The sequence below is a fragment of the Haemaphysalis longicornis genome, unplaced genomic scaffold (genome assembly GCF_048455015.1).
Source record: "Haemaphysalis longicornis isolate Haplotype H1 unplaced genomic scaffold, Haemaphysalis longicornis Haplotype H1 scaffold_7, whole genome shotgun sequence".
Lineage (NCBI taxonomy): Eukaryota > Metazoa > Arthropoda > Arachnida > Ixodida > Ixodidae > Haemaphysalis > Haemaphysalis longicornis.
The window spans coordinates 172308431-172330978 of NW_027526422.1; positions in this window are offsets into that span (position 1 = coordinate 172308431).

Sequence of the window (22548 nt, forward strand, 5' to 3'; positions counted from 1 at the left end):
ATGCACTGAAGAGAAAAGAAAGGAATGGAAAAAAGACAGATCACGGGCATCTGGCGACCATCAGAAAAAAATTTGCAGAAATACACTTTCCTTATCATACATACAAAGCGACGGTACACTTAGCGCAGATGGGCCCCTTTTTTTGAAAAAAAAGCCTCCGTAACCTCACGTGAGGTAGCATCTCGGCTCCTTTCGGTTATGTTTGTTTTGTCCAGATCGGGTTTACAGACAGAATCAAAATACTTCCAATGTTGTGGCAAGTGCGAACAAGTTCCAGTTTTCATCGACAGGGCATGTTCTCTGAGGCGGTCATTGATGCATCGGCCGGTTTTGCCGATATACACTTTACCATAAATCAAAGGAAACTTGTACACAACACCAATCGCACACCTAATGAATGGCCCGACATGGTTCTTCTCGCAATTTTTGCATTTCATTTTTGGCGCTATTCTTGAGCACAGCGTGGCAAGTGTCAAGGGCGCTTAAAGCACAACCAGCACGTTGTACTTGGAAGCGACCTTCTTCGGGTTGTGCGCAACTCGGTGCGAGTACGGTATGAGCGCAGGCCTCGGCTCACTTGGCCCATGTATACCAACTAGCCCAACAGCGCGTTTTGTTAATGTCTGAGTCTTCTTTCTTTTCATAGCCTGAAAATTATAATAAAAAATCACTCATGCCTAAAAAAATATTACACTGCTCAACCTGTTGAAAATCTTTTGCCGCGAACAGTTGCGAATATTAGTGGATAGTATGCGAGTTGCCGAAGTTCATCAGTGTTATAGACTGTTCCATCGGGCGAGGCAAAAATTTACTCTTTCACTTAGCTGTCGCGGCCTATCTACGCCAACCAGCATGAAAAGGTATTCACTGTGGGCTATGCAAAATCGGCAGACGCGGCATTTCCTGAAGCTGCACTGCAGTCCTGCCAGACGGTGCCAGGACACGTTGTCTCCGGAGACGGAGAACCAGACAGCTGACAAAGCGGAACGGAAAGTCAGTAGGGGAAAGTGGGGTTTATACAACAGTTAAAGGTCAACGTCACTCAAATTTCACCTAGACCAAATTTATTTTTAATGCATTGTAAGTACCCCCAATCAGCTGGTACACAAGTGGTAGCCCCGTGAAACGCCTCGTTAATCAGTCAGAAGCGTTTAAAAAAGCTCCGCCGCAGACCACGCTGCACCTGCCGGCGGATCGCGTAAGCAGCCATGACGCGCCAGTGACGTTCCAGCCGAAGGGGGCTTCTTCCTGCGGCCATCCAGGCAGCTGGAGAACCGGCCGAACTCTACTGGGCACGCTTCACCGATTTCCTGCTCGCGCGCAGACTTTCTCCTGAGCTGGTGGCCATGCGACCGCTCGCTGGACGGCTTTAACGTCACTACTTCTCCGTTCTTCTCCGTTTCGGTTTCAAAAGCACCGATCTTTGCTGGCCGCTTGCGGCGTCCACGCGCGTATTTTACCTGTGGTATTTTGCAGGTTGCGGTCCTTTTAAGCAGACTATTTGAGAATAGGGTTTTCAAGAGGTCGAAATTTTGAGTGCAGTTGGCCGTTTAAAAGCAGGTAAAGGCAGCAGAGACGACAAAGTGGGCACGGAGAATAGAAGCAAAAAAAAAACCCTGGAGACTTAAAGGGACACTGAAGTGAATTTGTCAAGCTCACGTTTTTGCTTGCACTGCGTAGACTGGCTCAAATTAGCACACTTTTCATCGTTTATCCGGTTGACAAATCGGTAATTATTTTACAAAGCGCGAAAGAAGAAAAACTACCATGCGCGGTTTGCGGCGGCCGCACCAACTAAGGCTGTGACGTTGAGAGGAGGGGCGCCGTGATTGGACGATGCCCAAGGTTAGCAATCACACAAGTTTCGGTTTCGGTTTCGGTTCTGTAAAACATAACAAATGGCTTTGTTGGATGGGCATTCTCAATATCTCAGTAATCATCGTACCGCGCTTCTGCCATGTTGTCGGCTGTAAAATGCACAAGATAAGCCTCCCAGGACGGCTTGTAGTCGTAGCATTCACTAGCCGAGACCTACGCAGTGCATGAACGCCCTCCGCGTACCCGCAGACGCCTAAATGTCATGCGCTTTTCCCCCATATTTGGAGCTTGCCTCCCTCATGCCTCTATCGTAAACAGCGTGTTCGCACCAGGCCAAGGGTCTGTTCATTCTGGCCTGTGCCCACTGCCTGCAAGCAGTCGGTGCTTATGGCAACAGCACGCCAACGAGAACTCGCTAGCGCGCCAGTGCCAGCCTGCGCGCGTTTTGTGAACTAGTTCGTGTAGCCATGAACGTTGCGGCCCAAAAAAAGGTGAACTCAATATAGAAATCATCGGCGGAAAACGAAAAAAAAAGCATGTACCCGCGGGGATTCGAACTCGCGACTTGCAAAATACTTGCGGTGGCATACCTAGCAATCCAGACCGCTCGGCCACGAAGCGGGCTCCGCTGGTATTGGTAATATAGGGTATATATTGTACAACCAGTTTACACTTTTCTTTAGTTTTGGCATTTCAAGCCGCTTAGGTGACTATTTGTTGTACTGCGATCGTGCAGTAAGCGTCGCCCGAGTTTCCACAGTAGCTCACGTCTAGCAATTGCATTTCGTAGACGGAAAAGTGTTCGCAGATGCGTAGTCGTGCTGCTGACCGCTGTGCTTCTTCGCCCAGCGCAAAAAAGTGCTTCCCGCGCCCTAGTTTTACGCTGTACGGTAAAAATATCAGTTGATTTTATTTGCCTAGTACCTATATTGGCTTCGCTGACTCTTCTCCCGCCTTCAAGAGGCCTTATATTTTCCTACTGGCGTACCAGTCAGCGAAGCGTCGCATGTGCAGCGCTTGTGTGAAGCGACCTTGACTTGGAGCTAGATACAGTGTACAAACAAACCAAGTCAAGAAAGGCACATTCTTCCATTCACAAACGTGTCCTGGCTTCGTTTCAACTAAGCGAACGAATTGCGACCAAGCAATTTTTTTTAACCTCCTTGATTGCGACGACCTGCCGGCGGCCGGCGGACGAAACGCTGGGCCGACTGACTCTGTCGGCCGGGGAGCCGTGCAGTAGCGCAGCCGTGGCGCAGCCAATTGCCAGCTCATCCCCTCCTGACGTCACACGAAAACGCCACAGAAAATGGGTGAGCGTAAAGAGAGGAGGACAGCGTTTTCGAATTAGTTTTTCTACTAAATAAAATTGCGTAAACGCGCCTAGAGTGGTCGAAACATGGCCTGGGGACTCCGGACTACAATTTGCGCTAGTAATCCCGCAATGTTTACACATCACTTCAGTGTCCCTTTAAAGGACAGAGAAACAGGAAATTAAGAAAAAAAAACCTGGAGACTTAAAGGACAGAGAAACAGGAAATTAGAAAATAAGGATTCTATGGCAACACGCGAGGTAGTGCATTGCTCTTCGAAGCACGGGCGGGTGCCTGAGAACCCGGGCATACACGAGTATCTACAGGCAGCAGGATGACACATGTGCAGGCTGCGGCAGTGATTGGGAAATTATACACCATATTGTCAGGGGCTGCACAGATATACGACCACCGCTGGGTGAGAGGAAACGACGCTGGCGGAGGCTATGGGATTTGGGGCGAGGGGAACCTCAACTTCAAGGCCATAGAGGAACGAAGTGGCGACTGGAGTGGTAGTGGAAGAAAAGAAGGAAAGGGATGGGTGCGCAGGCGCAGTAATCATACGGATGAGAATTTAGAACATCAGGGGAAGAAAAAGGAGGTGGGAGCGATGAGATTAAAACTGGGATGAGGGGGAGATGGGATGGAGGAAGCAAATCTGTTAGGTTAGCTAGGAGTAGGGCTAGTGAGCGTAATAAAAGAGGCAAGTCGGTTGCTTACAACCGACGCATCGATTTAAAGGGAGAGCCTCTAATCATCATGATCATCATCCAGAGAATGCAACGGTCACAACAGAAAACTGAAAGCTCGATACCATGGTTATGAAGATAGATACAACTTTATTTGAGCCATTGAAGGCACCGTTGAGGCGGCCTCCGACGGGGTGGTTCCTCATTCACAGGGCCCATAAACGGCCAGCACCTCCAGGCCCAGGGCCACTAGGGCCGCGTGGGTCGTTGCGGCGGGGCTGGACCGTAGAATTTCCAATTACTCTTTGGGGGAAGGGGGTAGAGGGGTGTTGGTTGGGGATGGGATTTGTGGGATGGGGGTTTTGAGTGACGTGCACTCTGCAATGACATGTCGCAAGGTGCCTTTTTCTTGGCGACAGGAAGGGCATGTGTCTTAATATTGTTGTGGGAACATGGTGTGTAGCAATGTTGGGTGGGCCAGTGACCCCGCTTGAATTCTTCGTAATATTGTCTGCTCTTTCCGTGTTAGTGTACGATGGGGTGCCGGCAGTGCGCGTCTGTCCTTCCTGTACTTTTCTGTTATCCCTTTGAAGCTAGTGACGGAACTGGGGCCGTCTTCTCCTCCACTCGCCTCCTCTTGTACCCGGCGTGCCATCTCTCGGGCGTAGTAGTCGGCACTTGTGTTGCCGATTAATGAGGAGTGAGCGGGTGTCCACACGACCTCGACTACCCTTTCTGGTGGCTCTCTCTTGTACATAATGTTTGCTGCCAAGCAGGAGATCGTGCCCTTCCGGTAGCCGCTGTAGGCCTTCTTGCTGTCAGTGACCACGACCTCGACGCCGGGTTGAAGCAGCGCTAGTGCCCCGGCCACTTCTTCCGTTGTGGTTGGGTCTCGTGTCCTCGTGGATGCCGTGGTAATTAGCCTGTTTCGAGACGTAAGGCCACTGCTGCTCTGTCGTTTCCCTGTAGTAGGGATGCGTCCGTGTACAAGACGTGAGGGTTGTCACCGAATCTCGTCTCCAGAGCTGCTGTTCGCGCCTTTCTTCTTCCCTCGTCCTCTCCCGGCGTCATATTACTTGGAAGGGGCTTCGACGTGATTTTTGATCGCCAGTGTTCTGGTATGAGGCCCGGTGTTGGCATCAGCTCGATCTTCCATCCTATCTTCTGGAGGACCCTTCTGCCGTGTTCGGTGCAGCTGAGTCCCATCCTCTGGTTGGACAGGTGGGCTTCCACAAGCTCGTCCACGGTGTTCAGCACTCCCATTTCATGCAGCCGTTTGGTGGACGTGTAGATGGGGGCGTCCCAGGGCTTGCTTCGTTGCCTTTCTTATAAGTATGTCTAGTCCTTCCCTCTGTGTCTTAGTTAGTTGCAGGTACGGTGCTGAATGGGTAATTTCCCAGATGCCGAAAGCCTGGACAAGGCGGATTGCGTCGTCTTCTTTTATGCCTGGATTCCTGTTGGCTACCCTTCTCAGCCGACCCAGTACCTGTTCCGTGGTGGTTTTGATCTTGGCAAGGGCTGCGTCCGCTTTACCGTCGGTCCTCAGTATGAGCCCCAGTATACGGCATTGTTTGGTGGGCTTTATCTCGATTCCGTCTATTTGAAGAGTAATTTGACTCCTGGTCTTCTTGTTAGCGCTCGGTTGGACTACTTAGAGCTCGGATTTTTGGGGGGCGCAGCTCAGGCCGCACAACTTAAAGTACTCATGCACCGTCTTCGCTGCTTGCTGCAATGTTTCTTCCTTCCTCCCCTCAGACCCTGCTCTGTTCGTCCATACCGTGATATCGTCAGCGTAAAATGCATGGTCGATTCCTTCAATCTGTTCCAATAGTCGTGGCAAGGGCAGAAGAGCGAGATTGAACAGTAGCGTTAAGATCACCGATCCCTGGGGTGTGCCACGCTCGCCCAGTGTAATGGGGTCCGCCTTGGTTCCTCCTATCGCCAATGTTGCCGTTCTGCCCGTTAGAAAGTTTCTGACATACTGGAAGATCCCGCCTCCGCATCTACTTGTGTTAAGGTTTCGTAACACGCTGGCGTGGGTTACGTTATCAAACACTCCCTTGAGATCTAAGGCTAGGATGGCCCTTGGGTCCGGCTCTCGTGGCCTCTTCGACCACCAGCTCGTGAAGTTGAATCATGATGTCTTGTGTTCCGAGATGTTTTCGAAACCCTTACAGTGCTCTGCAATTGTAAGGTGATACTCGGAGCGCGTGACTACCGGCGCTTGTTGCGCCACAGGTAAGCGGTTGCGAAAGCGAGCTGACGCATTGTGGTATACGGTGCGCGTGAGAGCGCTCGTGACGCATGCTAGCTGCATCCGGTAGACAGCCCTGCAGTGTGTGGTTCTTGGCGGCGTCATAGGGGCGTGCAGGCCATGGCTTCAGAACTCTGTGCTTGCGCGCCGCACCGCGCGAAGCTGTTGGAGCTTGCAGTGCGTGCGTTGCGAAGAATTCGAATGCGCATTTATCGCGACCTGTCATGATGGAGCACAGCTTTGGAGCATAACCAAGGTGTTTGAGCCATACTGCGCGCTTAGTAAAAAAGAAAGACGAACTAGGACAGAGAAACCAATCAGGTTTTATTAAAGACAAGACGAAAAATTGCGGTAGAGAAAGGCTTGATTCGGTCTTCGTGTTGCTACCGCAGGGTCGGTCCTGCCTTGCGGTTGGTGATACCTAGTACTTTGTCATGTCTCCTCGAGTGGCCACAACAGCTTCCATCCGGTGGGGAAGACTGTTGAAGAGGCTGGAGACTATGTTGGTAGCTTCCAGGCGATTCCACTCGGCCTCTACCGCTGCCCACAGGTCGTGATGATCGTTGGATGTTTATGGCGCAAGGCCAACTGGGGCAAAGAGCGCCAAAACAATAGTCGATGATAGGGGTGAAACCTTAAACACTAAGTAAAATCAGCAAAAACAAAAGTAAAATCACAACACGACAATGAGCATGGCTGGTGTATAGGGCCAGATTTCATGATGCGTGATAGGAAATGAGGTTTAAAAACTTGACGTCGGACAAATACTCAAACACACGTTTCACGGAAACAATGGCATCATCACCTAGGAAAAACAATGGATGTAGGGGGAGATGTTGTCTGTAGAGTTCTCTGAAGTGTTTGTGTCGTGTTGTGTGAAGTGCCTTGCATGTGATTAGTATGTGCACTACGGATAGGGCCTCTCCGCACCTGCCGCACTGGGGTCTAGGAGATCCCGTCAGCAGATACGAGTGCGTCGCATGGGTGTGCCCTATCCGTAGCCTTGCTAAGGCGACTTCTGTGTGTCTGTTGTGTGAGTCAGTTGTGTACCGTCCCAAGTGTGGCTTTATTACGTGTAGTTTGTTGTATGTCTGTTCGTCCCAGTGTGTTTGCCATGTTCTGCGCAGGTGCTGTTTTATGTGAGGCTTGAGGTCTGTATATGGTACGCTTGTTATGTCGACAGTGTTCCTGAGTGCAGCAGCACCGGCCCTCTCGTCCGCCAACTCGTTCCCAGCGATCCCAGCGTGTCCTGGGACCCAGCAGAGGAGCAGCCGATGGTTCTCCGCATACACCGACATGATACTGTTGAATACAAGATTAATTATGTGGTTTTTGGGGGGTTTATGCGATGATAATGCGCGAACAACACTCAAAGAATCTGTGTAGATGATAGAATTGGGAATTTGATTTTCAAGGATATGTCGTACAATCAGAAAAATTCCGTACGCCTCTGCTGAAAAAATTGTTGTGTGCACGCTCATGGTTCTGGCTGCATTGAAATTTGGACCATGAGCAGCGCACGACACCATAGTGGAGGTTTTAGAAGCGTCACTGTAGAATTCAGCACGTGGGTATTTGAACTGCAAAGAAAGAAAGTGCTGAAGTATTGCAGCTCGCGGTACCCGATTTTTGTCAAGCTTTATAAAAGAAAGGTCACAGGACGCAGGGCGAACTTGCCAAGGCGGTAAAATGTTTAAAGAGGATGACCTGTACACGTCTAAAAACGAAGCACTCAGATCCGAGGCTCGCTCTCTCGCTCGAAGTGAAAAAGGCGGAGTAATGGACGGGCGATTTACAAACAGCACAGATGTGGATGTATCGTTAAGGACAGGATAAAAAGGGTGGTTATTCTGAGATGAAATTTTAGAAGCATAAAGCAAGTCCATGTACGTTCGCTGGTTCTCAAGGCTCCACTTACTACATTCAACATATAGACTCTCGACAGGGCTAGTGCGAAAAGCACCCGACGCAAGCCGTAGCCCCAAGTGTAGTACCGGGTCAAGCATTCGCAATGCTGTTTTACTCGCCGACCCATATACCACACTGCCATAGTCCAAACGAGACCCAACCAAAGCAGTATAGAGCCGTAGTAGGAGTTCTTTGTCAGAACCATACGAATGATGGGAGAGAACCTTCAGGATATTCATGGTTTTAAGACATTTTTGTTTTAGTTGTTTCATATGAGAAATAAAGGAAAGTTTTTCATCAAGAATTATACCGAGGAACTTGTGTTCTTTTTTGACCGGAATCGAGACACCATTCAGTTTGATGTCTGGATCTGGCCTGATCCCCCGCCTTTTGGAAAACACAACACAAGTGCTCTTGACTGGGTTCAGCTTAAAACCGTTCTGATCTGCCCAGCCTGCTAGTTTGTTGACTCCAAGCAGGACTTGGCGTTCACAGATTGACATATTGCATGATTTAAAAGATATTTGCACATCATCTACATATATTGTACAGGAAATGGTTCGTGGCAACGCCTTTCGAAGTGAGTTCATCTTGACAATGAACAATGTGCAGCTCAAAACGCCGCCTTGAGGCACGCCGTTTTCCTGCAGGAAAACATTTGAAAGGGCAGTGCCAACTCTCACACGAAAGGTTCGCTCCGCCAGGTAGCTACGAAGTGTATTAAACATATTTCCCGAGACACCGAAGGCTTTTAGGTCGCAAAGTATCCCGTATCGCCAAGCGGTATCGTAGGCTTTCTCGAGATCAAAAAACACCGTAGCACAAAACTGCTTATGGACAAACGCATCCTTGATATACGACTCAAGGGCGACGAGTTGGTCGTTTGTGGATCGCCCCACCCTGAAGCCGGCCTGGCAGCTCTCGAGAAGACCATTGAACTCTAAGAAGTACACAAGTCTCCTGTTGATCATCTTCTCGAGAAGCTTGCCCAGGCAGCTTGTGAGGGCGATGGGTCGATAACTGGCGGGAGAAGAAGGGTCCTTACCCTCCTTCAAGAACGCCACTACAATAGCCTCCCTCCAAGATTTTGGGATGTGCCCCGAAAGCCATATGTTGTTGTATAGGTGTAGGAGTGTTTCAAGAGTGTCCGGGTGTAGGTGTTGTATCATGGTGTATGTAATCTTATCTGCGCCGGGAGCTGAAGGTTTACACGTGCTCAGTGCAGCCCTCAACTCATAGAGTGTAAATTCAGAATTGTAACCAGATTTTGAGCTGTTATTGTCATGTAGGGACTTCTTTTCACAAGTATTTTTATGTTTCAGGAAAGTGTTTGTGTAGTGTGCAGAGCTGGAAACGTGTTGAAAGTGTTGTGCAAGAGTGTTAGCCTGGTCTTCGAGTGTGTCCCCTGTTGTACTGACCAGGGGCAGGCTATGTGTATGTTGTCCTTTAAGTTTGCGTATTCTTGTCCATACCTTGTGTGCATCTGTGTATGAGTTAATGGATGTAAGGAAGGTGCGCCAACTCTCTCGTTTTGCCTCACGGCGCACACGTTTGCCGAACGCCTTGGCCCGTTTGAACAAAATGAGGTTACCCGACGTGGGGTACCGACGAAGGATACCCCACGCCTTGTTCTGGGCCTCTCGCGCCCGCCTACAGTCCTCATTCCACCACGGCCTCCGCTGGTTGCGCGGGGCTCCAGAGGCGTGGGGAATGGACTTTTCGGCGGCGTCGAGGATGTGCGCCGTGAGGAGTTGTGCGGCTTCATCTAAGTGTAGGTGTCCTATGGATGTGTGGTGTAGTTTCGATGTCTCTGTAAATGTGTTCCAGTTAGCTCGTGCTTCATTGAACCTATTATGGGAAGATGAACTGCTTGGGCCTTTACCCATATATGTAAGTGAGGTGGGGAAGTGGTAACTGCCATATGGGTCAGTTCCCACACCCCACTCCAGAAGATAAAAGAGAACTGCGGAGCCAATAGCCAAGTCAAGACATGAGTATGTGGTGTGTCCTATGTTATGATATGTAGGCTGTTTATTGTTGAAAAGGCATGCTCCAGAGGATGTTAAAAACTTCTCTATCAGGCGACCTCGGGCATCCGTGCGAGAAGAGCCCCAAAAAGAATTGTGTGCATTGAAGTCGCCTGTTAAGATGTACGGTTCAAGAAGCTGGTCGACCAGCGCCTCAAAGTCAGAGCTCAGAAGTGCAAGATCAGGAGGGATGTAGATGGAGCATACCGTCATCAACCTATGAAATATTATTGTGCGGATGACTACAGCCTTAAATATGGCGTTCAAGGTGACAGGGTGGCATGCTAAGGATTTGCGGGCGATTATGGCCACACCGCCAGAAGAGTGTGTGCAGCCAACCCTGTCCTCTCTGTATACCAAGTAACTATTCAAGAAATTTGTGTTCTTGGAATTCAGGTGTGTTTCCTGAACACACATTACACTTGGCGGTTTTGGCATGCAGAATCTCATGCACGTCGTCAAGATTATTCAGAAGGCCTCTGCAGTTCCATTGTACTATGTTTTCTCTTCCCATTATGATGTGTTAGAGCTACTGGAGTGTGACTATTTATGTAGGGTCTTTCGGGGCTTGTACTCTTGGAATGGGTTTTCTGGCCTTCTCTACTGACCTGGACGTCGCAGCCCGTTCCATTCGTTGCGATGAAAGCCGGAAGGGCTCGACGTCCATGTCGTCATCTGAAGGCAAGGGGGTGCCCAGCGGACTGGGCCCCCTTGACGTGGTACCCTTTCGGGTGTTCTTTGCCTGCGCTGCCAGTGCCAAAGGCGTGGGGAGCACCACAGGTGGCACAGGCAGTGAGGCGGGGTAGGGGGTCGCGGCGACTTCCTCCGTCTCCATCTCCCCCGTGCCCTTGCGTGTGCTTTGGGCCGGTGGTGGAGAGGAAGCAGAGGATGCAGCGCCATCCCCAAAAGACGTTGCCACCACAGCCGCTGCTGGGTGAGCGAGCGGTGCAAAGGCTGGTTGGGCTGCCCGGGGCAGCCCTGGGGGGGGCGGGGGCGGGACCAAGTCCGACTCGCGGTACTGTGTCCCCGCCGAAACCAGACGCCGCCCCGCCCCCCGGCGAGCAGAGTAGGCGTACATCCCCAGGGGAAAAGAGGCGAACCTCTTTTGCGCCTCCGGGAAGGTGATGTTTTCTGTTACCTTTACGTTAATGATTTTTTTCTCTAGTTGACACTTTTCACAAGCGCGAGAGTATGCTGCATGTGGACCCTGCCAATTCGGGCAGGTAAGGTTGGTTGCAGTGCAGTTGTCGGATAGATGATCATGCTGGCCACATTTGGCACATGTTGTTCTGCCACGACAGGAGTTGGTACCATGCCCGAACCTCTGGCACTCGAAACAGCGCCGCGGGTTCCGGATGTATGGCCGGATAGGACAACGAATGAAACCTGCGTTGACATGCTCGAGCAGTGTGCAGCGGTCGAAAGTCAGAATCAGATGTTTGGTGGCTATTTCTTTGTTGTCTCTCCTTATGACGATGCGCCTTACTGCTGTCACGCCTTGATCTTTTAGGCCTTCGAGCAGATCGGTCTCTGTCTCGGTTAGGAGGTCTGGCTCAGATATCACACCCTAGGAGCTGTTGAGGCTGCGGTGGGGTGTGACTCTGATATCCAGGTCTGCCATGCGGGTTTGGCTCATGAGAGTTGTGGCTTGCTTCTGTGAGTTAACCTTAACTAAGACCTCGCCAGTTCTTAGTTTTTTAGCATTGTATGTCTTGCCAAGGATAGATTCAAGAAACTTGGATACAAGGAATACAGATTGTGAGGAAAGAGGCTTGGATTTGTCAACCGAATCAACTACCAAAAAACGTGGGTAGTTGTTAGGTTTCGGTGAGTTGATGGCAGGAAGAGGTGAAAAAGATTCTTCGGTGCGGACCCTTTTCAGGGTCCGATCAGGTTTGGAGGGGGTTTTTCGATTTACCATATGGCATAGGAAAAAGCAGGGGACGGGGGTACTTCCTTCGCTCGGGTTACCCTGATACCGAGAGAGGTCTCGGAGCTCCCTGCCTGGTAAACAGACACGGAGCCCATCCGCCGGAGCTTGACCTGGGCTCCGACGGCCACCGTTTGTGGTTTCTACCCTTCACCTTGAAAACACATCACCACGGTAGGTCACAGCTTATGTTGGGGCCTCGGGGTCCGCGGTATCGCCAGTATCGTCACCAAGATTTCTCAAGGTGCCCCGTGCGGGGTCCATGAGCCGAGTCACTGACGCCGCCGTGTGAACCGGGCTTCTATCTTGTTGCAAGTAAAACAATCCATCAGGAAAGGGCCCTTTCAGAGCGTAGGGGAGCAGGGTGCTGTCTATTAGATCCCTGTACGCGCCGGCATTGAACCGTCCCTCGAGTCTTACTAAATGCCCCAAGCCGTATTTCGATACTGCTCCCCAGACACTGGCCGCTGCTGGCCACTCGCTGAAAGTTTGTTCCTACAAACCTGAGCAAAAAAAAGAGAGAACATTCGCTATTGATATGTTATAGTCGCGTTGCAATATAGGAAAATCAACGTAGAAGGTCGGAGACGTAAACGATGGTGCACTCGTTTGAAGTCATGTACACGTCTTCACTGTACGCTGTATTGATGAGAATAGGGCAGTTGATTATTGGTAGAAGCAAAATGAGACCTGTGGAAAAGGCAAAGTGAATGCCTTTTGCAAGCACTTGAAATTCCAAGTGCTTGCAACATGTGTTTTTAGTCTGTGTATTGTTTGTTTTTACAATGTGACTCCACTCCTGTAATATTCCCATAACGGGATTGACAGTATACTGAAATAAATAAATAAATAAATAAATAAATAAATAAATAAATAAACGAGCTATCATGGCTTGATAAATAACACGCAGGCAATGCTTAGTGAAACCAAATGCACTGCATCTACAAAAAGCCCCCCCCCCCCTTGTCTAACTAGCCCGATAAATTGTCTCAAAAACAATGTATGCGCTTGCAGCCACTAGATTATCGTAGCTCAGCACGCTGGCTATGGAATTCGCTCAGAACGATTTTACCAGCGGAAAACGGACAGGGACCTCGAAAGAAGTAGACGGGACACTCGCTAGACTTCAACTGAACATCTTTTACTTGAGACATGCAATATATAAAACCGCTACCAGACAGGGCTAAAAAGATAACAAAAATGATAAAAACGATAAAACAATGTCCAGTTAAATGAGTACCACCCACACGGCCAAGCTACGTCCCACGCATGCGCTCTTGTAAGAAGCGTAGCTCTTTTGCCGTAAGAGCGGTGGAAGGCACGCTGATACAATTATCTGCCTCCCTGTGAATATGGACGGCCTCAGAACCCTCTCGTTTTACTTGGTCGCGCCCGCTGCCTGTGCCACACGTCTCAGGCCGCGGGCGCGACCAAGTAAAACGAGAGATTTCTGAGGCCTTCCTTATTCACAGGGAGGCAGATAATTGTATCAGCGTCCCTTCCACCGCTCTTACGGCAAAAGAGCTACGCTTCTTACAAGGGCGCATGCGCGGGACGTAGCTTGGCCGTGTGGGTGGTACACATCTATGACTGTTTGTAAGTGTTATCTTTTTAGCACTCTGTAGTAGCGGTTTCATATATTGCATGTCTCAAGTAAAAGATGTTCAGTTGAAGTCTAGCGAGAGTGCCGTCTACTCCATTCTAGGTCCCTGTCCGTTTTTCGCTGCTAAAATGGTTCTAAGTCAACACCAACTAGCCCACCTTTCATCCTTAACTGTAACTCGCTCACACTCGAGATTTTTTACCCTATGAATTTCGGACAGGATATCATACCGTGTATTCTCACTCCTCCAGATGCGCTGGTGCTGGTCCCATCTGGTTGAGAAAAGGGATTCGTCAGATAATAAGACGCTGTGCCAATCACTCACAGTCCAATCTTGGTGCTCCTCGGCAAATAGCAACCTTTTTGCCTTGGTCGGGCCTGAAAGCAGTGGCTTCCTCGCAGGAACACGGCTACGGAGGCCACCTTGATGCAGACGGTTCCTCACCCCGCACGTGCTTGCGGTTAGCCCGAGCTCATTGCAAATCTTCTTCGCTGTCAAAATCGGGTCCCGTCTCGCTGCATTCAGGATCCGTTCGTCCTCGTCGGCTGTCGTTGCTCTCGGCCTGCAACCCCGGGGCAGGTTCTCAATGCGGCCTTCGTGGCGGTACTCATTTACAATACTATTCACGGAGGAATACGCGTGTCCTGCGATTTTCGCAATATCCTTCTGCGAAACGCCTCTGTCACACATTGTGACAATTTGAATGCGCTCTGCGAGCGTTACGCCGGGCAAGGCTGATCCAGAATGAACATCACAAGAATAGCTTCACCCTTTTATAACGATTTGCACAGTAAGAAGACTGATAAAGATGGGCGTCACCTTCTTTCGTCTAAATTATCAGGTATAGCTGCTACAATCGGTCGCATTGAAAATATATCATCTGAAGTCCTAATCACGGACCGCGGAACGGCCTTTACCGCGGAGCTGATGCAAGGAATCTTACGCTACAGCAACACGGATCACCGAAGAACGACGGCGTACCACCCCCAAACGAACGGACTAACGGAACGTCTGAACAAGACGATTGCGGATATACTGTCCATGTACGTCGACGTTGAACATAAGACTTGGGACGAAGTTCTCCCGTATGTCACGTTTGCGTACAACACGGCTATCCAGGAGACGACGCAGCTGACGCCGTTCGAGCTTGTCTACGGTAGAAGGCCGACTACGATGCTCGACGCCATGCTTCCGCACGTAGAAGACGACGACCTCAACGCCGACGTCCACGGATATCTTCAACGTGCGGAGGAGGCCCGCCAGCTCGCTCGAGTTCGTATAACGGGCCAGCAGCTGGTGGATGCGGGCCGCTACAACCTCCGACGCCGAGACGCCGAGTACCAACCAGGGGATCGTGTGTGGGTTTGGACTCCCATCCGACGACGCGGACTCAGTGAGAAGCTCCTGCGACGGTATTTCGGACCCTACCAGATTCTACGACGTGTTGGCCAACTTACCTACGAAGTGATCCCCGATGGTGACTCCGGCACATCACGACGACGCACGCGGCCTGAAGTCGTCCACGTGGTTCGCTTAAAACCTTTCTACGCACGATGACGAACTTTTATTTTCATTTGTTCGGACTGTCGCTTATGTTAGCATCGGGTCGATGCACTCTTAGAGGGGGGGTAATGCCGCGAACCATACATTGGGTTTGTTTATTTGTGTTTTGCTTTTACCGCCCGGCTGTGCCGGTCTGTGTTATCTCTGCGCCAAGGAAAGCGCGTGTTCAATTCTTTCTTTCTGTGCTGCATGTGTTATCTGTTGTGATAGGGAGAGCATTCCGATCTAACGTGAACAGCCCAGAATAATCTTCTTGGGTCTACTATGTTCTCGATGCGAATCGACGTTTCGAGAATCACGCGCGCCAAAAGATAAAAAGCCTGCAGTGCGGACGCCGGGGCATTCGATTCTGCGACGCTCGCTGACGCAAGTCACTTTGTTGACCGCTGCTTCGCCGCCTCTGTATTCTTTTGAGTTGTTAGGGGAGCACAAGTTCGCTCCAATAAACTTGTTTCTCCTGCAAGACAACTGCGTCGTCCTTGGCTTCGTGACAATATTTGCACATGCTCGAAGCTTGGAGTTATCAGCTCGTAGCCGGCTGCCAGCCATAGGCCTTCTCCTGGGGGGCGTGGCGAAGGGCTGCTTGTGGCCTAGTTCTTCTTTCTTTTGTACTAAGCGCGCAGTATGGCTCGAGCACCTTGGTTACGCTCCACAGCTGTGCGCCAGGATAACAGATCGCGATAAATGTGCATTCTAATTCTTCGCAACGCGCGCGCTGCCTGCACCAACAGCTTTGCTCGGCGCGGCGCGCACGTGCAGAGTTCGGAAGCCAGGGCCTGCAGCGCCCCTATGGTGCCGCAAAGAACCATACACTGAAGGGCTGTCTACCGGATACAGTTAGCATGCGTCACGAGCGCTCTCACCCTCACCGTATACCAGAATGCGTGAGCTCGCTTTCGCAAGCGCTCACCTGTGGCGCAACAAGTGCCGGCAGCTACGCGCTCCGAGTATCGCGTTTCAATCTCTGAGCACTGTACATGGTGGCCGGCATTTGTCTCGTGACCTCGAGATGTTCTTGGAGTCGTCGCAAGACCATGCGTTCCATGAACTTGCCGACACAGGATGTCAGCGATATCAAGCTAAGGTTGTCCACCGACGGGGGTTTCCCAGGTTTCGGTATGAATCTAACATCGCCTTCATTCCATTCGTCCGGCAACGTCGAGGTCTCCCAGGCAGTATTGATATACTGTAAGAGTTCGTTTGCTGTTTTACCACACATGTTAGCTAGGAGCTTATACGTAATCTTGTCCCTGCAGGGGGCGCTTTTCTTGTAGCTGTCGTCGATAGCCGCCCATAACTCTGCGATGGTAAATGGGCGGTCTAACTCTTCGTTTTCGGGTCCCTCGTATTCCTCGGGTGGGGGGTGAATTCTTTTCGCGGTTCGCAAGTACTTCTTGTAAGTGCTTTCAGGAGTTTACGTTCTCTGCCTTTATACGCGTTTAGTACCTTGGGAAATCCTCGCTGGGAAAACGTTGGGAAATCCTCGCCAAATTCTTTCTGTTCTTGTTCTTGTTGTTCTCGTCGTTCCTATTGTCGCCTTCGCACCCCGTACGGGGTATTGAAACGATTGGTGCTCTCTTGGCCTCCTGTAACGTGCTGGCCGCCGCATAGTTGACACTTCGGCTTGCAGCGTGTTGCGTGGTCTTTGTCAGGGTTTGGCTGTCCACACCCGATACAGATTCTTGTGTCGGGGAAGGAGCAGACGTAACGCCGGTGCCCGACCTTCCCTGCACTGTCTGCATACGTCGTGGTGTTTGCGATACAGGACGCACAGCATCAACATAGGGCCGTATTTGACATAGTTCAGTACCCTAGTCCCGTCGAACAGTACTATCACCGCAGACGTCCCTCCGATGCGGTGCGCCTGCAGCGCGGTGGGGTTGGTCTCACTTACAATGTTGTCGTTGATCTCCTCGTCCGTAAGGGCGGCATCAACTCCTCTGATCACGCCTTTTGCTGTTCCTGTTGCTGTTGCTGTTCCCCCCCCCCCGTGAGGTTACAAATTCTGTTGTAACGCTCGGCTCGCTCTTCACTTGGCGTGCTCATTACGATGATGTTGTGAGCGGGATTTGGGCAGATGGTGTCCATCCTTGCTTCTTCCTTGCTAATTTGGGCTGCCGCAACCACCGCCGCCATTATTGCCGTAGCTTCAGTACGAGCGACATTTAGGCCGCCACTTGGTCAGATGATGATTTTGGTCTCTTCGCGCGGTATTGCGGGCATACGTGCTGCCTTCGTTATTCTCGCTGTCACCCTCTTCGCGTAATTGACCCGCTCCCTCAGTCTGGATTGGTGTTCAGACGACGAAAAGGACTCACCGGCTTTCAGCTCGGTACCGAGGCGCTTGGTGCGTCTGCTGTGGGCCGTTCATCCCACCGTTTCGTTAGGCACAAAGTCCTCACCAGGCACTTCCGCACACATTCGTCCTCCGTGGTTGCCAAGTTCGTCTTCCGTGGTGGCCGGCCCTTTGCGGGGGCTCCCGGCCCGCGGCGGAGTCCGGTCGGCCGCGCTAAGCCTAGGTGTCGCCGCCGATTCGAAAAAGTCCGATAAATTGTAGCGGATTGTATTCAGCAACTCGTGGTATTCTTGAATTCAACACAGCGTGAAACGTTTAGCGGAATAAAGCATTTCCTCGGGAACCGAGGTGCAACACGTCTGCACCCTTCGTCGTTGTCGTTTTTTTTTTTTCAAAATGACGACGACTTTCCCCAGTAGAGCAAGAACTTTTCCAGGCCATGTTTTGACACAGCCGTGTACTTGAAGACAAGGAGAAGGTGCGCATCACTGAGCTTTAAACGATGTCGGGGTGTGAATTTAGAACGGAAAAATACGCGGTTAACACTTTCTTGTCCACCGGCACTTCTCAGGGGATTGGTAATCACTAGTTTGTCTGTGTACACGAGAAGGAATACAGTTCTGCAACTTGAGTCATGGATGAGGTCATAATGATAGCCGAAGAAATCACCATTCATGACGTCAGTGAGAAGTTGAGATCGTGATCTTGACAGTGGCTGTTTAAAGCATTCAAGGATGCTGTCTGTCGAAAAAATGATCAGTACATTTGTTACTTCTGTGTAGCAAATGGACCAATGCTCCATGCCCGGCTCAAGTTGCACTTCTGTGACTCCAGTGTAGGCAAATGATCCATGAGGAGGAGGAGAAATAAACTTTTATTGAAGTCCAATCCAACTCCGTGTGTGGAAGCAGACCAGTGGGGAGTCTCCTTAGTTCCGGAGTCGTTGGCTCTGGCTGGCACTCCGGGCCCGTCTCACCAGGTTATGCTGCCAGCCGGGTTCAGAGCTGGACAGCTGCGCGGCCCACAGTGAATGGAAGGGCTGAGGATTGGGAAGAAGGTCGGGTGTGTGAGAGCATTCCCATACTGTGATAAAGTGTACCCCTTTCGGGGCAAAACTTGCACTGTGGGGAGTGAGAGGTGGGGAAGACCAAATGCCAAAGTATATTGTGGGGGACGATCCGGGTTTAAAGTTTACGGAGAGTGATTTCATCGGCTTTTGTTAGAGACGGGTGAGGTGGAAGGAAGGTGCGACGAGAAAGCTTGTAGTGTGTGAGAATATCGTTGTACGTGAGTAGGGGGTGGGTATCCAGGGTGAGAGGAGGGGAGTCGGGGGCAATAACCCGGTGTACCACTTCTCGGGCCGCGACGTGCGCCGCTTCATTGCCGGCCAACCCACAATGGCCAGGAGCCATAGAACGTGGCACTCCTCGGGGAGGTAAGTGGAGTGTTCGATTATGTGAGGGCAGTGCGAGGAAGTAGACATTTTTGAAGATGCCGGCAGGCTTCCATGAGACATTTTTTGGATATGCTTTGAAACTCTGAAAAGATGTCAGTTACAATTCTCTCGGCATTCTGGAGCGTTTGAAGCGTTTTATTTACTGTTTCGGCACGTTTTCTTTTGGAGGATTCGTACTGTTTGGTGAATGGGGCAGTCAAAAACTTCACCAGGTGGGCTAGATTAAAGTTCTAGCATTTCCGTAATCCCAATTTAAAACAGCGCAAACTGTTTTCCATTTCATGGAAGTTGCTCGACCCTTCATGGTTAACCCTCTTATCATTCCTCACCTGCGCTAGAGGTGAAGCAGCGCGAAATGAGGACTCTTTTTAAACTCCGCCACTGCGATTTTCTTCACCTGACGGGTTCGCCTGTGACGCGCTCGTCTGGGCTAATGTCTACCCCCCACCGTATATTAGTATAAAATTGTATGGTAAACAAATGCTCTCATAAAGTATTGAAAACGCCCCTGCTGAGCTCGGCTGACAGTTGCACCAGTTCGCTCGGGTTGCCTATAATGCGAGCGCCAGAACGTCGTTTTAGACAAGCCTGATCGATGTGCCGACGCGCTCGAGCTATCTGCAGTGCATCTGATCATAGATTGCTCTGCGAGTGCAGCTTTGCGCAGTTTGGTCACCGCTCCTGTGCCCCGTTTTGCTTTTACATTGTTTATGCTCTCTGCACAGGGTGCTCTAATATACAGTCGAACACGGATATATCGAACACGGGTATATCGAATTATTGTCTATATCGAACTCATAAATTATCCCCTTCAAAATTCTGTGTAAAAGTATAGGAATTCGTACGTTTATATCGAACCGTATTTTTCCCGACATCGGGTATATCGAACGCCGCGGGAGCTGGTAGGTGCTCTTCGGCGGTCGCTGCACCCCCGATTGAGGTTGAGGAGGATGTGGAGAAATGCGCGGGCATGGCGAAGGTCGGGTACAGGAGGCGACTCCTCGATAGGCTTTTGATGAACCTCCGCGTGGGCACCGGGCTTAAGGTTGACCTGCTGGGAGCCATACATATGATGACAAGTGCTTGGAACGGCGTGAAGAAGGAGACCGTGGCCAACTGCTTCCAGAAGGCAGGCTTTGTGACGGCCGAACTTTCCGAAGCTTGCGAAGACGGCGACGACGACGACGAGTGCATGGGCGACACGTTTCATGAGTTTTCGTCCCTTTTCCCGGCTGCTGTTCCAGCCGGAGTGTCTGCCGACGACTTCGTGAACGCTGACACCAATGTTCAGGCTGTTTCGAGCCTCGGTGACGAGGATATTGTAGCTGCGGTCGCAGGAACCCAGGCCGATAGCTCGAGTGGTGAAGATCGCCCGGACGAGGAGGCGGCTACACAATCGTACTCCGCGGGTGAAGTGGCCGCTGCGTTCAGCTTGATTCGCCGTTGTTGCGGCGACATGGGAAGAACTGGGCTGTCGCACCTGGACGGCCTCGAGAAGGTTGAGACCAGCGTCTTTAATTTCATTTCCAGGATGAAGAAGCAGGCCAAGATCAGCGATTTTTTTTTCACGGAAATAAAGCGTCCTGTTGCGTCGTGAGTGCGGAATTAGTTGTCATTCTTGAATGCGCCCATCGGTAAGTGATCGTTCGCCATAGGTGAGGTCTCAGGGCCCATATTTTTTATATCGAATTTTTCATATATCGAACTATTTCGCGATCCCCTTGGAGTTCGATATATCCGTGTTCGACTGTAATTAGTTCTGTAGAAGAGCTCTCGTGTTCCGCCTCATTCTTTAAACTTAGATGAAAACCAAAGAGGAGGGATCATTCCGTAGATCGCTGTAGGGATCGGAGGCATACTCGATGAGGCACACATGACAGAGCGACCATTACGCATGTTTTATAAAAAGACTATATATTATAAGAAGAGTACGGGCTAATTTACAAGATCATATTCTTATTCCCAGGCATCCTTCGAAGAAGCGAATGACGAAGATTGCGCAGGTAGAAAACAACAACCGTCGACAACACATTGATGGGGGGAACCTGATCGTCGGAAATCGGAAATGGGTGGCGAGGTGATTTAACGCGGGTTGGAGGGGGGCGGCGTCGTGCAGCTGCAATTATTGCAGTGTGATTTATGGGAGCAGAGCGCGACTGCACCTCTATTTCTATTTTAGTGTTTTACTTACTTCAGCCAATATGAGTTTACTGGACAGAGCCACGGTCGGGATAAACCACCCGAGTTCCGTTGAATAGTGTTGTGTCAGAGCGCCCGGACGAAACTTGTTGCACGTGCCGACGCGCCGACAGCGGTGCCAATTCACGGTTCGTCCAAACCAGACCAAACCGCCCACGGCGGACAGGCTGAAAAATGCACCCCCGCAGAGTCGTCTCATCCTTCTGCGTCACGGCGGCTCGGCCAAACAGTGCATCGGGTGTACGACCGGCAACCGACATGTCGCTACTCGACAGGAGGCGAGGACACGTTGACAGCGTGGGCGTCGCCCTCTCTTTCCCCATCGCGGCGGCTCGGATCCTGCATCGGGTGAACTGCCGGCAAGCGACATGCGGCGGCTTGCCTGGAGACGGCGTCGCAAAGACGGCGTGGGCGTCGCAAAGACGGCGTGGGCGTCGCCCTCCCTTTACCCATTGATTCGGCTCGGCTGAAGCAACCGCTTCGCTACCATTCGTCGGATTTCAAACTTCAGCCAGCGAGAGTCCTAATTGGAGCGATTCAAACTTCTCGGGGCTATAACGAACTTCCGGGTGGTGTAAAACCCGCCCAGAGGCACTTACCGTCGGCATACTCCAGCGGCATTCTCCGGCGGCACTTTTAGGAGGCACCGAGTGGAGAGGTGCTGTTGGCTTCGTGCGAGCCATGTAACGTTTGCTTACCGTTCTATATACTGTATATAAATGTTGTTTAACTGTGCGTCGGCTCGAGAACTTCATCTCTCTGCTCTGCGCCGCGTCGATAGCGGACGGAGCAAGGCAACGTCATTACACCGGTAACTGCGCTCGGATGGCCAGTCGCAACAGTGGAGGTTGCGGTGACAGGGCCCAGTCCCAACTGCGGTGACAGCATCGAGGTGGCTGATTCCCAACATTGGTGACAAGCTGGATTCTAGTCACAACCTTGGTAACTGAGGTGGGATGGTCATTCCCAACAGTGGATGGCAGCTGCGGGATCGACCGGAAACGGCTACTACCTAGTGTGGTAAGCGCTCAACGTTTTCTCTCAGTTCGCCAGACTTCTCTAGTACAGGCTATGGTAGTTCAGAGAAGGACTGCGTGAAACACTGTGAAAGCTTTGATTGTTTACAGCCTAGAGAAAGTATGTTGAAACCAGAACTAGTTGCGAGCGTAGAGAAATGAGCGTAAAGAATTACTTGTGTGTACCTCAGCCTCAGTGCCCTCACTGATGCCCTTGTACGCCAATACACCGTACAGGAAAGCCAACTTTTTCTGATGATGATGATGAATCATCGTGGTGGAAGTGAAAGAAAAAAACGCTTCCCGTCGACGGAATCAAAAGTCGAGTTTCTCGCGCTGTGAAGCCGGTGTGTATCTTATTGCTCAATTTCGACATAGCAAAAGCGGTTTCGAAAACTCAGACGACAATCAAAGAGTACGTCACGGGAAGAATGGCGTTGCTCTGCATACCGTACGGCTGTTAGCCACGAGACGT